This window comes from Otolemur garnettii, unplaced genomic scaffold, assembly GCF_000181295.1.
Source record: "Otolemur garnettii isolate 467f Iridium unplaced genomic scaffold, OtoGar3 scaffold00096, whole genome shotgun sequence".
NCBI classification, from domain to species: domain Eukaryota; kingdom Metazoa; phylum Chordata; class Mammalia; order Primates; family Galagidae; genus Otolemur; species Otolemur garnettii.
In genome coordinates this window covers 7445360-7452613 of record NW_003852491.1, presented here as the reverse complement: position 1 = coordinate 7452613, position 7254 = coordinate 7445360, and positions in this window count along the sequence as shown.

The window sequence follows — 7254 nt, the reverse complement described above, 5'->3', positions numbered from 1 at the left end:
CAAAAAATAGCCAGGCATTGTGGTGGGTGCCTGTAGTCCCAGCTACTTGGGAGGCAGAGGCAGGAGACGCTCTTGAGGTCAGGAGTTGGAGGTTGCTGTGAGCTGTGATGCCACGGCACTCTACCCAGGGTGACAGCCTGAGTCTCTGTCTCAAAAAAAAAAAAAAGGCATGTATCCAGAAGAAAAAAAAGCATTGTATCATAAGGACATTTATATTAGATTGTTTATTGCAGCTCAATTCATAATCGCCAAGATGTGGACTAAATCCAAGTGCCTATCAACCCATGAGTGGATTAATAAACTGTGGTGTACATATACCATGAGATATCATTCATCCATAAAAAGATGAAGACTTTACATCTTTTTTATTAACCTGGATAGAGTTGGAGAACATTCTCTTTAGTAAAGTATCATAAGAATGGAAAAGCAAGCATCCAATGTATTCCATACTAACTAATATGAAGCCAGTAGATGAACTAATACACAAGAGAAAAACTCAATTTACAAACTGGGGAGAAGGGGGAGGAAGGAGGAGGATTGATGTGACCTCACTTACTGGGCACAATATAAGGGTATATGGCACACAGCCTGGGTGAGGGGCACAACTACAACAGAGACCTTACCTAACAAACGCAAACATTGTAACTTAATCATTCGTACCTTCATATTAATCTGAAAAAAAATTAAAGAACTACAGATGGAAATAAAAAATGAGGTATCACTATGTTGCTGAGGCTGGTCTTTAACTCTTGAACTCTTGGGCTCAAGTGATCCTCCCAAGTAGCTGGGATTATAGGTGTGTGCTACTATGACTAACTTTTGGGACCCTTCTTCTTCTTCTATTCCTCCTTCTTTTTTTTTTTTTTTTTTTTTTTGGACAAAACCTCAAGCTTCCCCCCCGGGGTAGAGATTTTTTGGGTCCGGGCTGGGGATTCGAACCCGCCACCTTAGGTGTACGTGGCTGGCGCCTTAGCTGGTTGAGCTATAGGCGCCGAGCCTATTCCTCCTTCTTTTTTAAGAGAGATGGGATCTAGCTCTTTCTCCAGGCTGGAGTGTGGTGACACAATCATAGCTTACTGCAGCCTTAAACTCCTGGATTCGAGAGATCCTCAGCCTCTCAATTATCTGGGATTAGAGTTGCTGAAACGAGAGGTATGAGTTACCAACCATATCCAGCTCTCTGGGAACATTCTATTTACTTATTTATTTATTTATTTATTGAGACAGAGTCTCACTATGTGGCCCTTGGTAGAGTGCTATGGCGTCACAGCTCACGGCAACCTCAAACTCTTGGACTCAAGTGACTCTCTTGCCTCAGCCTCCCAAGTAGCTGGGACCACAGACGCCCACCACAACGCCTGGCCATTTTTTGGTTGTAGTTGTTACTGTTGCTTAGTAGGTCTGGGTTGTGCTCCAACCCGTCACCTTTGGCGTATGTGGCTGATGCCCTACTTACTGAGCTCTGGGTGCCAAGCCACTGGGAACATTCTTTTAAAAAAATTTTTTTGGTGGGGGACATTCTTGAACATGCATTTTTATGGCCTTTTTTCAGAAGGAACTTCAGGAGGTAGAGTTGATGGGCTTTGGGGAGATGATTCCTTTTGATGGGAAAAATCTGGAGTGTATTTCACCCACAAACAAAAGTCATGTGCCCAGAGCATTGCCACCATATTACCCCTGCCACATTGAGCATTTTGCATTGACCACCAGACCCTCGGAAAAAATTAGGTCCACCTGGATTCTCACACACTGGGTTTACAAAGCAGGCCAGGCCCCTAAATATCTCAGGGGGCCTAAGATATTCATAGACTCTGCTATTGTGTGGTCCTTTTAAAACCTAAATTGGGTAATGTCATTCTTCTGCTCCAAAACTATCAGTAAAAGTGGGAAAGGCTCGGTGCCTTGTGGCTCAAGTTCAAATCCAGCCCAGGCCTGCCAAACAACAATGATGTCTGCAACCAAAAGTTAACTGGGTGTTGTGGCGGGCGTCTGTAGTCTCAGCTACTTGGGAGGCGGAGGCAGGAGAATCACTTGAGCCCAGGCATTGGAGGTCGCTGTGAGCTGTGATGCCACAGCACTCTACCCAGGACGACAGCTTGAGGCTCGGTCTCAAAAAAAAAGGCGGGTGGGTGGGGAGAAGTGCAGCCAAAATAAACAAATTCTGCAATGGCTTGCTTCTGACTCACAGTAGAAGCCAAAGTCCTTACAAAGGCCTGCAAAACCCCACATGATCTGGTCCCTGCTTATCTTTTGGGTCCCCTCTCACACTTTCTCTGCCTCAGTTACTCTGTTCCAGCTACTCTGACCTCCTGGTAGAATTTCCAACTCACTCAGCCTTACGCATCTTGGAACTTCACCTTGCTGCTTCCTCTGACTTTCCCAGAGAACTGTGCTATTCCATCCTTACTCAGTCTTATCTCTGCTCCACTGGCATCCCTTCAGAGAAAATTTCTCTAAACACCTATATAAACTAGTATTCCATGACTTTCTAGCCATATGCTATTTTTTTGGTTTTTATTAAATCAAAACTGTGTACATTGACGCATTTATGGGGTCCAGTGTACTGATTTAATATACAATGTGAAATGCTTACATTGAACTGATTAACACATCCATCTCAATTATATTCTTCTTTTTGTAGAGACAGAGTCTCACTTTATTGCCCTCAGTAGAGTGCCAGGGCATCACACAGCTCACAGCAACCTCCAGCTCTTGGGCTTACGTGATTCTCTTGCCTCAGCCTCCCGAGTAGCTGGACTACTGGCGCCCACCACAATGCCTGGCTATTCTTTTTTTGCAGTTCGGCCAGGTCCAGGTTCAAACCTGCCACTCTCGGTATATGGGGCTGGCGCCCTACCCACTGAGATACAGGCGCCACCCAATTATACTCTTTTCTTAATAGTTTTGAAATGTACCATTGCATCATGCACATTAGGTGAGATCCCCCCAAATACCCTCCCTCCTCCCACCTCCTCCATCCCCTCCCCTTTCTCTCCTCTTCCCTTCTACTTTCTGGACTACAGTTATGTTTTACCATTCATATGAATGTGTAGGTAATTATATATTGATTTAATAGTAGTATTAAGTACATTGGATACTTTTTTCCCCATTTTTTTTTTTTTGAGACAGAGTCTCATTATGTCACCCTTGGTAGAGTGCCTTCGCATCACAGCTCACAGCAACCTCAAACTCTTGGGCATAAGCAGTTCTCTTGCCTCAGCCTCCCAAGTAGCTAGGACTACAGGCGTCTGCCACAATGCCCGGTTGTTTTTTTTTGGTTGTAGTTGTCATTGTTTGGCAGGCTGGTGTATGTAGCTGGTGCCCTAGCTGCTAAGCTACAGGCACTGAACCTTTTCCCCCCTTTCTTGAGATACTTTAATAAGAAGAATATGTTCCAGCTGCATCTAGGTAAGCATAAAAGATGTAAAGTCTCCATCTTTTTATGGCTGCATAATATTTCATGGTGTACATATACTACAATTTGTTAATCCATTCATGGGTCAGTGGGCACTTGGGCTGTTTCCATGTCTTGGCAATTATGAATTGGGATGCAATAAACATTCTGGTGCAAATGTCTTTGGTGTAAAATGAGTTTTGATCATCTAGGTATATACCTAGTAGAGAGGAATTGCAGGATCAAACGGTAGGTCTACATTTAGTTCCTTGAGTATTCTCCAAACTTCTTTCCAAAAAGGTCATATTAGCTTCATTCCTACCAGCAGTGTAGAAGTGTTCCCTTCTCTCTGCATCCATGCCACATATGTTATTTTTTTGAAAGATGGTTTCACTGTTGCCCAGGCTAGAGGACAGTGATATGATCATAGCTTAGAATTTCTGGACTTCAGCAGTCCTCCTGGCTCAGCCTCCCGAGAGGCTGGCATTACAGGGCTGTACCACCATGCCCAGCTACGATTTAAAAAACTTTTGGGGCCTGGGTGTGGTGGCTCGCAGCTGTAATCCTAGGGCTCTGGGAGGCCAGAGTAGGAGGATCAGTTGAATTCAGGAGTTTGAGACCAGCCTGAGAAAGCATGAGACACCATCTCTACTAAAAATAGAAAAAATTCTCCAGCTACTTGGGAGGGTGAGGCAGGAGGATCACTTGAAAGCCCAGGACTTTTGAGTTTGCTACGAGCAATGATGCCACCACTACTGCATGCTAGCCTGAATGACAGAGCAAGACTTTGTCTCAAAAAATTTTTAGTTTTGTAGACACAGGGTCTCAACTCTGTTGCTCAGACTGATCTGGAACTCCTGGCCTCAAGCAATCCTCCTGCCTCAGCCTCCAAAAGTGCTAGGATTATAGGCATGAACCACTGTGCACACAGACCATACCCTATTTTGTCTTCATCACAGTTACCAACAACTGACATATGTTTCTCTTCTTTATTTTCTGTCTCCTTCTCTAAATTTTAATCTCTCAGAAAAAAATACCTTTGTCCTTTTTGTTCACTATCACATTGCTAAAACAGACTCTGATATATAGTAGGTGATCAATATATACAGTAGAACTTCTATAAGCTGACCGCTCAGTGGATTATAACCAATTGGTCAACATAAGGAACTAGGCCTACTCTCCTGATACGTACATGTGGTGCACGTGTAGTCTATGACAATTAGGCAATTGGAGGTGGTCAATGTAGGGTGTTGGTCAACTATGGAGATTCTGCAGTATTTGTTATTCATGCATAAATAAACGAATGAGTAGTTTTCACTGACACACTTAACAGGCTATAAACCAATCCAAAGTCAGGGCGTGGGGAAGGGTGAGGTGGAGCCGAATTGGTAGAGGACCTGAAGAGACAGTTCAAGTAAAGGAAAACACAAATGATTTCTTTCTCTCTCTCTCTCTTTTTTTTCGCAGGTTTTTGGCCCGGGCTGGGTTTGAACCCATCACCTCCAGCATATGGAGCCAGCACCTTACTCCTTTGAGCCACAGGAGCTGCCCTCCCTCCTTCTCCTTCCCCTTCCCTTTCCCCCTTCCCTTCCCTTCCCTTCCCTTCCCTCCTTTCTTCTTTTTGTTCTTTTTGAGACAGAGTCTCCCTCTGTCACTCTGGGTAGAGTGCTGCAGCTCAGAGCAACCTCAAACTTTTGGGGCTTAAGTGATCCTCTTCCCTTAGCCTCCAGAGTACCTGGGACTATAAGCATGTGCCACCATACCTAGCTAGTTTTTCTATTTTTAGTAGAGACAGGGTCTTGCTCTTGCTCAGGTTGGTCTTAAACTCCTGAGCTCAGGCATTCCACCTGCCTTGACCTCCTAGAGTGCTAGGATTACAGGCGCTAGCCACTGGGCCTGGTAGAAAACACAAATGATCTCACTCCTGTAATCCTAACAATCTGAGAGGCCGACGAGGGTGGATTGCTTGAGCTCACAGGTTCAAGACCAGCCTGAGTCAGAGCGAGACCCTGTCTCTAAAAATAGCTGGGCATTGTGGCGGGCACCTGTAGTCGCATCTACTTGGAAGGCTGAGGCAGGAGAATCACTTGAGCCTAAGAGTTTGAGGTTGCTGTAAGCTATGATGCCATGGCACTCTACCAAGCGTGACAAAGTGAGACTCTGTCTAAAAAAAAAAAAAAAGAAAGAAAACACAAATGAATTCTAAATGTATGTCAAGATGTTCAACTTCTCTCATAATAAAAATGCAAATTAAAACTTCTATGAGTCACCATTTTTCACCTATCAGATTGCCAAAGATCAAAAAACTTGTTACTTCTCGGTGTTAGCAAGGGTGTGGGAAACAGGTCCTCTCACACATTGTTGGTGAAAGTAAAAATTGGTGAAAGGTTTACGGAGGACAATTTGACAGCCTCTACTTCATATTCTTTGGCCCTTGCAATCCCATGTCTAGAAATTTATCCTGTAAACTTTTTTGCTCAAGTGTACAAAGATGTGCTTACTCACTGCAGTACTCGTTGTTCTAGTAACAGACTGGAGAGGATGTAAATGTCTACTGATGGAGGTTGGTTATTACTGTGTAGTATTACAAAGGAATACTATGCAGAGGTTAAAAAGAAGGTAGATCTTTATGTGGTAAAATGCAACAGACCCTAAGAGATAGTTCCTTGAAAAAAACTACTGCACGAAACAGTGTATATTATACACTAACATTTGTTTAAAAGAAGAAAAAAGGGCAAGGTGTCATATGGCTCTCATCTGTAATCCCAGTGACTCAAAAAGCTGAAGTGAAAGGATTGTTTGAGCCCAGCAGTTCAAGGCTGTAATGAGTTATGATTGCACCACTAAACTCCAGCTTGGGTGACAGAGCAAGAGTCTGTCTCTTAACTTAAAAAAAAAAAAAAAAAGTCTCAGAACTTAAAAAAAAAAAGCCCACAAAAAATCCCCCCAAAAGCACCAATGATAAAGGTCTGTCAATGAGACACAGGAGCCTACTGAAAACTGGAACAATTTGAGCATATCAAATAACCTAACGTATAAGAAAAATATCCATGAGTCCATACTGACATAAATACATCCATGTATTATAAATGGGGGAGAAGAGACAAATATCCTACATGGAAGAATTCTGGACAATGTATTTAGAAACTCTACCTTCTAAGTGAGACATAATTTTTCACTTTGGGCTGTGTATAGCAGGTGTCCTCAAACTACAACCCGCGGGCCACATGCGGCCCGCCTAGGACATTTATCCAGCCGGCTGGGTGTTTTTGCCGCTGCTGCCTGTCCTGCTTAGTAGCTGACTCATCCCAGGGCCCACAGTCCGGCCCTCCAATGGTCTGAGGGACAGCGAACTGGCCCCCTGTTTAAAAAGTTTGAGGACCCCTGGTGTATAGTGACATCCTTCCAAAGGAAATAGTATGGAAAGAGGAGGCCCAAAAGAGTAACTTCACCATGGACTCTGAAAAGCACTACCTCAGCCATGTGACATGAAGTAATAAAAATGGCCCTTCATCTTTGCTTTCCCCTCAAACCTAAGATTCTAGTCCAAAATTTGAGAAAAACAACATAAACATCCCAATTAAGGCATAGTCTACAGATACTAAATGGTACCCCTCAAAACTGCCAATATCATCAAAAACAGGCCAGGCGCAGTGGCTCATGGATATTTATCTTAGCACTCTGGGAGGCCAATGCAGGTGAATTGCCTGAGCTCATAGGTTCCAGACCAGCCTGAGCCAGAGTGAGACTTCGTCTCTAAAAATAGCCAGGCGTTGTGGCAGGTGCCTGTAGTCCCAGCTACTTAGGAGGCTAAGGCAAGAGGATTGCTTGAGTCCAGGAGTTTGAGGTTGTTGCGAGCT